This window comes from Solenopsis invicta, chromosome 5 (genome assembly GCF_016802725.1).
Source record: "Solenopsis invicta isolate M01_SB chromosome 5, UNIL_Sinv_3.0, whole genome shotgun sequence".
NCBI classification, from domain to species: Eukaryota; Metazoa; Arthropoda; class Insecta; order Hymenoptera; family Formicidae; genus Solenopsis; species Solenopsis invicta.
The window spans coordinates 11,902,545-11,918,132 of NC_052668.1; the positions used below are offsets into that span (position 1 = coordinate 11,902,545).

At 37.6% G+C, this 15,588-nt stretch overlaps 1 protein-coding gene across 9 annotated transcripts in view; it reads left to right on the forward strand.

Annotated features, from left to right (window-relative positions):
- Positions 1-15,588, forward strand: part of LOC105207535 (protein turtle) — a 306,264-nt gene that overhangs the window by 57,037 nt on the left and 233,639 nt on the right. For all 9 annotated transcript variants that reach the window (XM_039449815.1, XM_039449817.1, XM_039449814.1 and 6 more), the window contains exon 2: positions 15,206-15,264. The gene's annotated coding sequence lies outside the window, so the exon portion shown is untranslated. The remainder of the gene's footprint in view (positions 1-15,205; positions 15,265-15,588) is intronic.

Below are 15,588 nucleotides of genomic sequence, written 5' to 3' on the forward strand. Positions count from 1 at the left end.
AGGGAGCACGACAAATTTTGCCATCGCTTTTACCCCGAAAGTCGGAAGATGGATATCTCATTGTGGAAATGCTTCCACGGCGAAAGCGCTTAAAACGATCTAAATATCGTGGAAGGGATTTAATCTTCCGTGATTTCCGTTTCCGGATTTTACGACCGACAAGGAAAATAAAGCACATTCCTCGGTCATTACGCACGCTGCAGTAAAAACTCTCGCGCACGTCCGCGCGAACGAGAAATTTGGCGCTGGGGACGATTTCCGCGCGCGGTCTCCGCAACGGCGCGGCGCGTGTGTAAATTGCCGCGCCTGAAACGGTCGTTATCGCGCCTCGAAAGGAAATTAAACGGTGGAAAATAAGATTACGCGCCGTCCCATCGAATCGCTATCGCCTCGCGAAAGATAGCGCGACGGTATGCGAACCACGCGCGCAGCCCTCCGAGTTATTGCACCGCGCTGTGGAGACCTCTAAACAAGATCTTTTACGGGCGCGTATCTCTCAACGGGGGAGAGAGAGGGACAATAGAGAAGTGGCGGACAGGAATTTCGCGCCGAGATTCGCGAGGCGCGCCCAGCGATGCCTAGCTAAGCTCCACGACCGTGTCAAGACTCAGCGGCTGCCAAAGACTCTTCGCCGTCGTGCTGAGTGATATGATTATTCCGCCTCGACGGATGGCCCGACTTCTGTGCGGTGAACTTTAGAAGTTGCGCGCGAGTACCACTTCAGGATAATGAAACGATCCACAAGTTGTCGAGTACGCTACCCTTCCTTTTCCCTCCTTCGTTCCCTTCGTCCTCTGTCCTTCGCAGCCGCATCCTCACCGCAATCGGGGTTCGCCCGCTTGCGGATGGAGATAAAAAGGATGAACGCCTTGCGCTGCAGCGAGAAAGCTCGGGATACGCGGCGAATAACGAGCGATACCTCCCCTTGCCGCTTTTATCAGGCGCGCGTGAATGTTTCGAAGCAATATGTCTATTTTATCCCACGGGGAATATTTCGATTTTTATAGTACTGATTCACATTCTGGATTTTGATCGAATATTTGATTAAATGTATCTATAGAAAAATCTGCGGAACGGATATAAAAGTTTTTTTCCGACTAGTTATTTCATTTATATACACGTATATAATAGCTACTATGATTTTTCCTTAACGCTTACGCGTGTGAAATTGAAATTCATGCTGTATATGTAGGGTATATGAAGTAAAAAGCTCTTTCGCCACTCCAAGGTTTTTTTTTGGCTCGTATTTAAAGACTAACAAACACAGTAACTAGTAAAAATTTATATATTTACCTGGAAAATTTAGCTCAAAAACTTTGTAATCAAAATTTCGAAAAAGTTCACGCAAATAAAGTAAAAAATTACAATGTAAAAATATCCGTTCTATTTTCTACCTTTTATACGAAAAAAACATTTTTGAAATACAGATCTGAAGATAATTACGTTGACCCATTAAAAAAATTGTATCGGATTTTTAACTTGGTTGCGAGAATGTCTAAACTGTTTGCAGAAACATTATCATGCTTGAGTATCCTACATAATTATTTTGATGGCCCAGCATAAAATTATTTCCTGTTCTATATCTAGTTAATTTTAGAAACGGCAATAAAAATTTTTTTTTTTTTTTTTACAAAAAAGTATTCTAAATTTTGTCGCCTAGTGAAACAATTTACAAGTCAACTTGTATGTATTCAGATAATATTTATTCGTGAAAATATCAAAAATAGTTGTCTCGATCTCCGCGAAAAATGTAAATATTATAAGATAAAGTGAGATGCAAAATCCATGCAAAGTCGCACAAGTATTTCTTTGCGTGAGGTTCGGATGTATGTACACACTTTGTACACATCAATTAAAGTACATTAAAGTACATTTAATTCATTTCTCTCTGTTGCTGTCATTTGAGTACGGTTTACCACACAGAAAACAATCCTTGATTGTCGTTACGTTGGAGGACAAAATTGGGAACAAAGCCACTTTCTATTATAATAGCTGACTCCACAACACGTGGCAGAACGACATCGCTATTTTAGAATCTCATGATAAACTGCATACTGCATCTAGACACAAACAAATGATAAAATTACATACTTCAGATGTTGATATTTTTTTTTCAGCGTTTGCAAATTACAACCTTTTATCCACTATTTTATAATTGTTTACAGAATAAAATTTTTCATTAGTTGTAAAATCATTTATTAAATTTTCAAAACTGTCGATTTTCAATACTTCATATAATTAAACTTTTTTCCACAATTCATATTGTACTATCTTTTTGTTAATCTAAAGGATAAAAAAAACTCCATTAATTTTTTTCCTTCAAGTTAAAATTTAAAAATTGGAGACTTTTTATTCGAAGTACTCATTTTGTGATGTTTTGCAATACTATTTCTTTAAACAATTGTAATTATTTGAGAATAAAATACTTTTAATTCGAGTCTTGTATGTTGTCCTTATCTGAATCTGAGGTATTAATTTCACATATTACACGGGGAAAAAAATTGGTTGAATAAATCTAAAAAATGAATAAAATAAACAAACTGTTTGGTGAAAAATAAACGATTCATATTTTTTATTGAAATAACCAAACAAATTTGGTTACTTGCATTCTAGTTGAGGTAACTAGACAAATTTGATCGTATTCACTTTGATTGCAATCATATTGAAAAAAAAATCTAGTTGCATTAATTGAAAATTTAGTAGATTTAAATGCGAATCTACTCCGCTTGAAATGAATCAGAATTCTTGTAGGAATTATCAGATTCTCAAATTTTTATAGTTTATTAAAAACTTTTCTCTTAACTGTATTCTGTATCTTTTATTTTCTTTCGTCTTCGAATCCAATTTTGAGCGATTTTGGAATTCACAGGAAAAATCATTTTATTAAAACATCCGTGAAAAATTTTATAATGTTTCACACACACACGCACGCGCGCGCGCGCTATTTATTCTATTGTGTATAATTTTTTCTTACAAGAAATAGAACGCGTCTATCGTGTCACGAACTGCTATATACCAAAAATTTTAAAGATTCTACCAGAAATTGTTAATCAAATTCTTACAGTTATAACATCTAAATTTTCTAGTTGTATACCAAAATATTTAATTATAACAACCAGAAAATCTGTTTATTTTCATCCAAATTTGTTTAACCAAACATATCTTATCAATTCAACCATGGTTGTTTTTTCCGTATATGAGTTTAAAAAAATATTCTTGCTGTTAAGAGACATAGCGTCAAAGAGACATAGTGTCAAAGTTACAGGGTTCCACAGACCCATGGGTGGTAGGAAAGGTAACCAGAAATTAGGGTGGCGACCTAGGGTTAATAATATATTGCATTTTGTATACATACGGTTTGACCGCACTGCAACGTACTTTCGATTACTTGCATCGTCGGAATCTATTTTCAGTGTTAAAGTCGTTGTCAAACTTATTGTTTCGGTTTATTGGATAACCCCGTATCCTATCTTCCGCTTTCTCTCCTACTCTCAGCCTCATTATACCTCACGTAGCGCGAACTTCTGAACAATATTAACGCAACCTCTCTACCGATTCCCTTGTAAGCCTCGACTGTCAGCGACATCGTTTCGTGCCAGTGGGTTTGTTAGTGAGAAACTCGTTTAGTTAGTAACTTCAGCTCCATCCACCGTGATAGAAGTCCCGGGATATTCGTGCAAGTGCTGTTAGACCGGCTCTAGCTATCTTACCGGTCTTGAGTTTCCGCGAGGATCACGAATGGCTGCGCATCTGCGACTTTATAAGATTTTCGTCGCTTTTATTTCGCGCGATATTAAAATAAAAGTTCCCTCGCGTTTCGACGATCGAATCGATCGTTAATCCATAAAATTACAGATGAAATTTAGATCTCGGATTAAATCGAGTATTTTTCTGAAAACTATTTGCTAATCTAAATACACATGGATAAAAGCGTAGGGAGTTTCTATTTTCTAATTCAGAAAACAAGTGTGCAAATGTAATTTGCCGAACGTTACTGTGTCCGCAAAAACCTGCACAAACGTTTCTTTCATTAGCCAAGGCTTAATTAGAACGTCGGGATACCGCCGGGCATCGTTGTATCGATTCTCTCGCCAATGACGCCGTTAACGAGATAATCAGACATGGGCTGCTTTTCCTGTTCAGGCTGTCCGTACTCTTTTCGTAATCGAACGTACATTACCGATCAACTAATGAGCCATTACAGGTGAAACCAGCAAAGTCTTATTAGCGTTTCTCACTATGAATGATTAATTAATTGTACGTTTGTTAATACACATAATTTGCCCATATTGTTGTATTATTAGCCTGTACATATATCATGAAATATAAAATTATTTAACAAGATAATTTTATACAAATACGTTATTCATAATTTCATTATTCATTTAAAAATAATAATATACGTGAATACTGTGTTTTTTCCCTCGGCATTTTGTTTACAATCTATGTATAAGATACTCGACATAAAGATGCAATGTGTACATAGTTTGAGAAAATTAGCCAGATTAAATGCATGAGCATTTTGATTTAGGTCGCTGAATAATTAAATGTCGTTGTGTACCCACTCGGTAATTTTGTCATTGACGGCGATCGGATGAATTGGCCCGATTGTTATCGGCGACTAATGAGATCGATGTATTTATGTGACCCATATGCGCATAATGTAATATCCTGCTCTCGAGTCCGTCCTATGCAGAAATTCTGCAGCAGCTGCAGTTAATGCATCGGCGGGGTGCACGGCGTTGCAATCGCTTATGTCGATCGGTGCACCGGCACGATTGCACGTTTACCACTGTCAATCTCCATTACAGAATCTGTAGCTTATTGAAATGCATGACTATAGAGTAATAGTCGTGGCAGTAGTATGTAAATATAAATTTTGTCCATTGATATTCTACAAAAGAGAAAAGAATATATTGTGCGGATCGCATAAAAAAAATATTTGAAAAACATTTTTTGCCTCTTTAGGAATAAATCTCGCGAAGAATTATTGCTGTATTGAATCTGCAATTCTTCGTATCTTAATTCTTAGAGTTACTACTGTTGTAATGTCAGTAATAACATCATGTTACGTTACAATTCTATCATTTATGATGAACTGAGAAAAATAATATCGCGAAAAAAAAAAATTGTATCTAATGCAAAAAATGATTTGCTCGTTGTCCTAATAGCTAATTTACTTACAGTCAAATTAAAAATTTCTTAATTGAAATATTTATGTAAATAAAACAAAGAAATAATTTTCTATCAAGTAATTTTTTCTTGCAATTTAGAAAATATTTATTGTTTGAGTGTTTTTATTCAGTATAATCAGATTTTTTAATCCAAGAAGGTAATTTAATTAAGTTTTATATTATTAACTTATTTGCATAATTATTATTTAAATAAAAAGAATTAAAAAATACAAAATTATATACTCAAGATATATATTTACTTAAAAGTATTTTTACTTAAACAGAACAAACAAATGCTTTTATCAAGGTACACGGTTTTAGGAAAATGTATATTTTTTTTATAAAAAAAATGTTTCTCTTAATGTACGATTTTATAATAAAATATAATAATTTAAAACAATTTAAAATATTAATATAGTAAAATATCAAATATATGATTGCTGAAAATAATATGAATTTTATGTAATAAGTGCAATTACAATTATATTAAATATACCTAGTTTTTATACATTTGCTTATTGTTTACGTAGTAATTAATAATAATATAATTGTAATTTGTGTGGTTAAAATAACTATAAAAATATTCAAATGTATAATTGGCACTGAAAATGACTATGAATTATAATTAAAGTATGATTGCCCCCACTTTTTTTTCTCTTAGTTTTCAAGAATGCATTTAGATTACAGTTTTATTAAGATTACGCGCTGTTAAAATATTAAGATTATAAATGTTACTCATAATGCAGATGTAATATAACTACGTGAAATTCCTGTTTTAAAGATCGAAAGTTGATTACTTTAAACTTCTGCCAGCCCGCGATTGCATCGTTCTTGATTTATAAACGAAACGAGAAATCATCTCGCTAGGGTGTACTTACGTTTCTTATCGAGTATGCTATCGCATCGTAAAGCTGTTCTTTCATGTTTTTCTGTTCTCGCTACCAGAAGTTCTCTCTCTCTCTCTCTCTCTTTCTCCGCACTTTATAGAAGTCGTTATCCGTTGCGCAATTGTGTCGGTGGATTCAGTCGCGTTGTATACGCCGCGGCCTTTTAGAAGGCGTCCTCCCTGCGAAGATACGCTTCGGCAGGTGCACACATTTGTCCTGCGTTATGTGCATCGCCGTGAGAATACCGAGTTCTACATATAAATAGCGCCATTATCGCAGTCAAGGATAGGTCGTAAAAGCTAATGCGGTCCCTGGTGTTCATATATACGGGCGAGATTAACATGTCTGCTGAACGGTGCTTACTTCGTACGGTCTTACGGGATCGGCCCTTTTCCGATATTTCGCTCTTACGCGCGCATCTTACTAACGTATGCTTATGCACTTAACAAGAGCCACAAGTTTGAGACTATTCTCTCCTCGAATTCTGATGATTTTATCATGAGACTGTACACCAGAGAACAACAGCAAAAGTTCTGGAAGATGGGAATTTTTAACCTGTAATTGTGACTTACAATTTTTTTTATCTGAGATATCTGTATTATTACTATCATCATGGGTATTCTGTGTCCAACTGATTGCCATTCATGAAAGTTTCTCGTTTTATTCTAAAATGAAATGCAGATATTTGTTTTACAAACTTGAAAGTAAATTTTTAGAGATTTTTTGTATCACTTCAAATAGATGAAAAAATAACTGTACGCGAGATACCTGCGATTGTAGTGAAAGAACGGCGGTCGTGGAATATATCTGGAGTGATGGAATATCATGATATCTCGTATAATTCACGTTGAATTGTAAAAGCAGTCGTTAAAATTACTTCGTTACAGTCCATTTAGACATTGCAGGATGGTTACTGGTCATTAGTGTTTGTTGTGTGTTTTATAAAGGTTGAACTTCAGTTTTGCAGGTAGCAGAAACTTGTACAGGTGTGTACTCTCTGCGTAATTTTGAGAAATATGCAACATATTAATTAATTTTTTGATTGTAGTCTAATTTAAAAGCCTTGAATGTGAATTAATATAATGTTATTATATTAATAAAGGTAATATTATTGAATTTTATGTATGTCGTAATGTATGTATGAATTCGACGAATAAAGTCATATGTATAAGGGCTGTAGTTATGGAATACGATCGTTCGCCATGTGCATTTCTCTTGTGACATAACAATAATCTCATCGTAGATGTTGTATAATGTTTATTAGAAGCAAAGAAATTATTTAAAAAAAATTTAAGTTTTATTTAAAAATTTTTGAGTCAAAAAATTATTTTTAAAAAATTTTTAATAATCTAGGTATATTTTATGAAATGTTCGTAAAACCTTGTTGTTGGCACTCGTTTGTACGTAAAATCTACGAAAGATCATTAATTTGTTTTATTTATGAAGCGCCTTTTATGACATGAGTATTCCACGATTCCAAACGCATTCCTTTTTCCCTTTTTAGTAATTGTAAATTAAGTTCGCTCTGTATAACCGATGAACTTTTACTTATAAAGTGATCGATAGAACTCTATCGTGGCTAATAAACTGACGTTGGTTAGAATTGTGTCGCGTCAATATTATTTATTACCGAGTTATTGTCAAAAGAATAGTATTCCACAACCCCCTCCTTTTCTCCCACTAAAAAAAAAATATTTTTTCCACAGCGGCATCTTGAGATGACATGCGGCATATAACAGTGAAAAACGTGAATCTAATGATGTCTAATAAACCGTACGTGCACACGAGCGGGATAGTTACCGCAGCCAAACGCGTTTACGTCAGCTGCAGACGCAATCGGTTTATCTGCGGCATACGCGGGACAATGAAACGACGTATCTCGATCCCGCGACGAGTTGGACAATGGCGATCGCGTTGGTAAATAATCGATAGCCGTGATCGACAGTGCGCGACAGGATATTCCACGTGTCAAGTGTAACGGTCGACGACTTCTCGGGCGCGGAGTGAACGCACTCACCGCCGTACTGTGAGAATTGACGATATCGCGATGTCGGTGGGAATCACGCGTTGCGCATTGTACTCGTTATAAACGCCCGGCGAAGGGAATTTTTCAGGGCCCTCGGCCCTTTCTTTCCCCGTGAGCTCTGCGGATTCTTTTTTCTTTTACTTTTTCTTTTTCTTTTTTTTTACCACACGCTCATCTCGTTCTCATAATTAGCGCGATCACCGGCGCGTGTGGAGCTCGGTATTTTCACAGCTGGCACTGCGACGATCGTAGGCGTTGCTGCTTGTAGGTGTTGTTGCTTGGGACAATAGGGCGAGCGTAAACCAGGCAAAGGCCTCGACGGAACGCAGCGTGCGTGCTTTTTCCGCAGTATATTAGAAGCGCTCACAATGGAAAGAGTATATATCCGCGGCGAGAGCGCCGTATTATAACTTTATAAGCCGCGACGAAATTAAGTGGCAATGACAGATTAGTTAACAAACAGTTAAAAGGCAAATTATCATCTATCTTTATACTCTCGCGACGCGGGATGGCGGAGCTCTACTTTTCCTGCCCGTGGACATAACTAATAATAATTAATGTCGCGTTTTAATGACTGTACCTATTGCACGTGGGAATAGTGATTATTCTGTTATTGCCGTACTCCGAAGACACCCTCGAGACGAGTTGAATCACCGTCGGATATTACCGCCGGAGACCCGAGCGGAGATCCTAAGCGATAAATCCGGTTCCGTTCCTCTCCTCTCTCTCGCCTGTGTCTCCAATTTTCCGGCGTCGCTTCGACTTCATTTCCTTCGAGGGCGACAGGGACGCGCGGCAGGTAATTCGTTAATCGGGGCGTGTGTACGTGTATAAACTAACGGAGAGTTCGTAAATGTTATCAGAAATCAAGCAGATCTAATTTGCAGTGTACAACTCCTGCGCCGAGCAATCCCATTATACAATTCGCTTGTGTTACGTGCAAATTTCATCTGCGGCCTGTTTGCACATTGTACTGCCCGTTTATTCCTTGTGAAAATTTCGTCGCGGACGATGTTTTTTTTTTATTACAATATTTTAATTCTGCATTAATGAGCAAGGCTACAGGCGAAATTCTGCTGTAAAGTCCGCCTGCAACAAATAAGGAGGGGGGAAGATTTGCATTAGGTTTGCTGAAGGTTGACTCGCAAAGAGCCGTCAACGTTTCCAGTAGCTTCGGCATCACGCTGTGGCAGATATCGACGTACCGAGGATTACGACGAATTGCGTAACCGCTTGGCTGCGTAAGCGTGTATAATTCGATTTCAAGTTCACGGAGAGAGAAAGCGAGCGAACTCGACTCGTAACGCGGACGAGCTGCGCGAGTGACCCTGACGTAGGCCCCGTGCGAAAGTGAAACGAAGCATTGGTAAAAGTATGCCATGCGATGCCCGTTGTCACGATGACCGGATGACACACTTCCATATTCGTGGAGCTTCTTTGAAAGACGTAACGCGATCTGTTTGTACAACTGGCGTAATGGGTCGCACGAATAAAAGCAAAGTGACTACTCGAAAGAGAAGATTCCTTACTTCGCAAGGATTCTTTGTTACGTATCTCAAGCTTAAGAATTGCGATAGATCCTCGATAATAATTTGATCGAAATCTATTTAATATCATTAAAAGAAAAGATATAAATAAAATTTTCATGATATTAAATCTGCTTTATACTGACAAGGGAAATCCCCTTATCGTATCAAATTTTGATTTTAATGAAACTTTATACTTAGAGATGTGATAAATGAATGAGAAGTAGATTGCTTATGGGAGAAAAACCTTTCAAACAATTCATACATAAAAAAAAATGAGAGTGGATTAGACTTATTGGAGAAATCGCTAAAAAAAGAACACCATGCCATTTACTGCTAGATGTATAGAAATGGTAGTACTTTGTCATTTTCTTACCACAGAAAGAACATAGAAGAAAGAAAATAATATGAATGTCGACCGACGTGAGTGTACATTTTAAACTCGTCTTAAAATAAATCTACTTTTATTTATAATTTGTTTATAATTATAATAAAATTTTAATAAAATTGCTGCTTTTTAAATATCTAATACTGATGAACGATCATGTTAAAAAAAATTATTTTAAAAATTGCTGCTAATAAACAGATTTTAATGACTGAAATTACCTTCACGTGTAAAGCAGATTTCAGCTTTTTTCATTATAGGTATTTCAAAAACTATTGAGAACGAATAAACGTATGAAATTAATGATGTAAACGAGCGTGACTTTAGTAACTTATAACTTACTTCTCTTTTCTTTTATCGATATATTTAATCTCGTTTATACATGTGGTATATTGTTCATTAAAAACTCATTAAAAAAAAGGTTTTTGTTCGAGCTCTTTGACTAGGTCGGGTCCGATTTTACAAGTTGATAAATAGTCAAATGACAGATTAGAAAGAGACAAATTTCGGTTTTATCCAAGGATGTGACGCTTTCGTAAAAAGTCTACAAAGTATGAAACAGATACATTACAATATTTCGTTCTGTCCGAAATGTCGAAATAGCAGCCTGGCACTGCTTATATTTTATCGTAGTCACTTGTACTATATAACCAGTAGTTATATGCACGTATGAGACAGTCGCGGGCGGTGCTCGCTGCAGGATCCTTCCTATACCGTGGGGTGCTATATTTCCTACCAATGGGTGGTAAAGTTTTTTCCCCTAGCGCGCCGTTGTGATATACGGTCAAATCCCCGCGTTTCTACGCTTACGATTTTCATGGTACGATCCCGTACCTCCTTACTAGAAATTTATCGACCAACTTGTAAAATTATTAGCACGGATCCGTGACTCTGTATTTCCCGGCAGCTCGGTGCATGTATCTTCATGAAGCATCCTTTCGATATGAACAGTCGCGACGTCAGGAGAGAGCTGTAGATCACGAAGTATATGGGAAGGCGATACTTCAATAAAAGATATTTCAAAAGAGGATAACGTGCCCGTTATTAGTTCGCCAATTCTTTGTATGTTGTAGCGTGGCATTGCGGACCGAAGCAAATGGAATGAAACATGGTATCACGGAAGATGCTTCCATTTATTTGCTTCTATAGTTTTATCGAACATCGCATTGAACGTCACGAGGCATCACGGCGAACCGAAAAGCGCTTGACGTACGGTGAATCGTTCAACAATTTCCAAATGTTTTCGGTCGACATCCATATCTCATTCTTATAAGTAGCTCGCTATATTTAGCAACTGTACGTTGGAGTGCCACTCGGCAAATTGAAAGGAGCAGCCGACAATGGTGCATCGGTAATTGAGACCGCGAAGAAAGGAGAAATTGCAAGTTCCGATGCAAATAGAAGAATGCGCCTTCCTCTTATTCCCTTTCAATATAGTGCTCGGCGGCATATCATAGGAATACACCGCGAAATGTCGCCGTAAGAATCACCGAGGACTGATTTTCCGCCGACGATTTACCGACGATCTTATTCTTCTTTCTCCTCGTTGTCGTCTGCTTCTCTCAGGGGTAGCGCGCGCGCGCGCGCGTCGACTTCTTCAGCTTTTAAAGCGCAGAAGTCGGCTTTCTTAGGTACGATAGAAGAATTCAGGGAAAAAGTTTTATACTCGTACATGTATGTATATAGCTTTATATATAATATAAATTTATTTATATATACGAGTGTATATAAAACTTTATATATTTGTATATAGAAGGAGAAACTCGAGTTTCTGTTCCTGTCTGATCATCCTTCGCAATATTCTCTGAATTGAAAGGCTAAAGCTCCTTTTCCATGACACGTATATAAAAATACTTGGATTTATTCAACCTACACCGACTTAAGATTTCAGATTCAGGTTGTGGTGATCGCGATAGAACATCAATTGGCATTCTAAATTTGACTATGGCCACTATCGGAGATGTGATAAAACTTTCTTTATATCATTCGTTGAAAATACATGAACTGTTAAAAGTTATTAGTCGAGTGAAAACTAATTTTATGTTGCACAAGTTATTCGTTCGAAAGGCCAATAGATATTCCTTACGCTTATTCAATTCTGTTTCCGTACAATGTTGCGATAATTATATTATTTAATCTCGGCAATTGGAAATAAATTACAATTTCTTTTAATTTAGTAGAAATACCGAGTGAGATTGACATTATAATCGAGCGATGAGAGATTTCTCCTTGCAAGGAGATGAAAAAGGAGAAACGGGGCGCGTAGCACTCGACGCAAATGCTTGCATCCGATGTCTGGTACTCACCCTCCAGCTTTCTGATCCTCAGCTAGAGACTAATTAACGAGCGTAAGTAATGCGTGTAATTAAAAGGGAGGGAAAATATATTGCCAGACGGTGGTATCGCGAAGAAACGACGGGAAAACTGGTCGGTGCCACTTAATGGCCTTCTCTCGCGTGCTCGGCCTGCTCTTCGGGGATACGTTCTGCGATGTCGGAGAATGTGTTGAACGTCACAGTCACATGGACACACATCAGGCTCGTTGGTGAATCCCCGCATTGGCGTAATTCCTAATATTTACCGTGCTGCAATTCGCCGCTCAATGCAACTCGTCTCTTGCAATCATGCTTGAAACTTGTTCGTAATATTCCCTCGTATGAAACAATTGCATTTCAGTATGTCGTTTAATACGATTTTAATTTTAAATTCCACAGTTATACATCTCCGCGTGTCACAAAATTGTGCATATGTCGCATCGCATTACAATACAACGTGCGTTAGAATACGTTTCTACCATTTTGCATACTTCAATATGATTTATACCGATATAGAAAATATAAATATTTATACGAAACGTGAACTTCCCCGTTCTTACCCGTGAAATTTATTGAAATTCAATTTGCTGGGTGGGAAAATAAAATTGGAGAAATTAAAATCGGCAAAATTGAAATTAGCTCATTGACTATATAAAGCGCGTGTCACACTTGGGGGAAATCGGAGGATTTATCTCCAAAAATTACGATCTCCGCGTTTCCGCCGGATCGCATCGTATTCCGCAGATTCGACTGTGCCGTCGGAGTTTCGTCTGTCAGGGTTTAATTTATGATGGGATTCCGACGCGAGTGGTATTAAAATCTATAATGAACGAGCGAAATGAATTGCACGTGCCGCCTCGCGTTTAGTTGCACCGGGTCCTTGCGATTTCCGTTTTGGGACTACAAGGGGGTCGTGCGAGAAAATTAATTTCGTCGGAACTTCCGCGTTTTGGTTCGTCCACGACTTCGTTAGAACGTACGGCATTACGTTTGAGCATGATTTATCGCTTGCATGAACGTTGTAGCGAAATACTTCTTGCTCTTTGTAAGCTTTGAAGCGGGACGTTTGTATATACACGCGCCTGTTGTTTACGATTCGAGAAGAAGGATCTCTTATGGTTGAGAGAGCATCGATGCAGTCGTCGCAGTTGAAGTAAAAGGCTCGATTTAAAAAAAAAAAAGAAAAACAGCAATGCTATTTCACGCAAAATTAAAGTGTTTTCCGTGGAACTTTGAAATTCCCGCCGGACGCAAGGAGCGATTTTTCCCGTGCATTTTCCTTGCGTCCGTTGCGATTCGTTCGACCGCTAAATATTCCAGCGGAGAAAGATTTCCGCTGAGAGGATTTCGGATCCGCCAGTTGCCGGGTGCACTGACTGTTTTCACGAGGATTTCCATCGCGAGCTGCTCGTTTTCCGTCTACGGGACGTTGAAGAGGCTTCTGGCGGCTTTGTCGAATGAAAAATCAATTAACGCGCTGCCATTCTCTTCTCCCGCGAGTAAGGCCATTAATGATGTACTTCCTGGAAATATCTGATATTGATATTACCCTCGGTTATGCTGCGATATCGATGCTGTAACTAACGTCGTGTTTATTAATGCCGTTATTCTGTTAAAGAATATTTTTCATATATTTCTATTTAACAAATTTTTTTTAAACGTAATCGTTGCTAGACACTTATTGATTCTTGTATTATTATAGAGGGTTTTCATCCTTAAACTGTAATGCTGGCGCTATTGAAACTTGACAATAACATCCTTGATATCTACAAGGGGCGTTCTAAACTTACAGTACCTGCCATTCGAGGAGCACTTGAATATAATCTAGAAAGAAACAGATTTTGAACATCCCATTTGTTTAACCAAAAGTTGTTCTAAAAATGGCGGACTTTTGGTAAATTTGCTCCACTCTCCTTACAGGAGGGTCTCGCTAATAGTATGCCACCTGTCCCCATCAAACACTGCACTGGTCCCATTATCATTCGCTGGGAACGTGCAATATGAAACGGTTGAAGAATTGTAGCGGTCCCATAGACCTAGATTTACCGTTTACATTACTTTTTCACAGTATTGAGCATGTATGTATTGTATTTCTTTCATCCACGTTTCATTTACACACTTTAAATCTTATTTACTCGTTTGATGTTACATTTTAATGTTGGGAAAATTTTTACGGTTTAATTTTCTTAGGACATTTTAGGTCCTTTAGATTTTTAAAATTTTTCGAATGGGAGTAACAATTTTTTGAAAATTGAAACTTTTGAACTTTGACTAAATAATTCCCAAATGGACCAACGTATCAACTTCCGCTTTTTATCGAAAAAAATTTTTTTGTACTCTTTCAAATGATATAATATGGATCCATTTGAAATATTTGAGTTGAGGTTCCGCAAGAACCTCCTGAGGGAGGCACAACCTCGTTAAAAACGAGCCTCTTGAAATGATCAAATATGTATTTCACAGTTTTTCATAATTTATACTGATTCCGAAATATAGCGGGTAAAGTTTTACAGACTTTATAGATACCTTGCATATATGAGATTTTTTGCTTATCCTTACATTAAAACATCTTTTAAGAATAATTGAAAATATACATTTTTTATAAGAACTTATAAAATTATTGGAAATATGGGAGCGGTACGTCAGACTGCTGCGCTGTTTACGGGTTTAATATTACATTTGTTAATATAGTCAAACGTGTATGTGTGTGTGTCGCTTTACGAAATAAGACATATAAATATATGCTTCGGTTTAAGTGTTTCCCACCATAAGTATCTTTAGTTGAACCGCAAGATCGTAATTATAAGTCGCGTAATTAATGTGGCCATAATTAACGATGGAGCGGTCGCCTTACTTACAACGTAACGAGTTCCTTTTCTTTCTCTGTTTAAGAGCCCGGATACCTTTTGTGAGAGGCTTTTCGCTACGTCGACTTGGAGTGACGCACACCGGTGAGTATCCCAAATCCTGTAATAGGATTATAAATTGTAAACGTGGCTGCAAGAAACGAGCGTCTCTATTCTCCTCTCCCCCTCTCTCTTTCTCTCTCTCTCTCTCTCTCTCTCTCTCTCTCTTTCACTCGCTGCTCATTCTCTCCTTATCGACAATGTAGCACCGCGCTTAATTCCCAAGGCGGTGTTTAAAGAGCGGCGAAACGCCGAAATTGCTGGTAATTAACGCAAGCCTCGGCTGTGCTCTCGCCCGTTCCAGGATCGAAATCAAATCGACCGTGGCAACAGCCTGCCGATTTATTTCGTCCTCCGCCACCTACTACA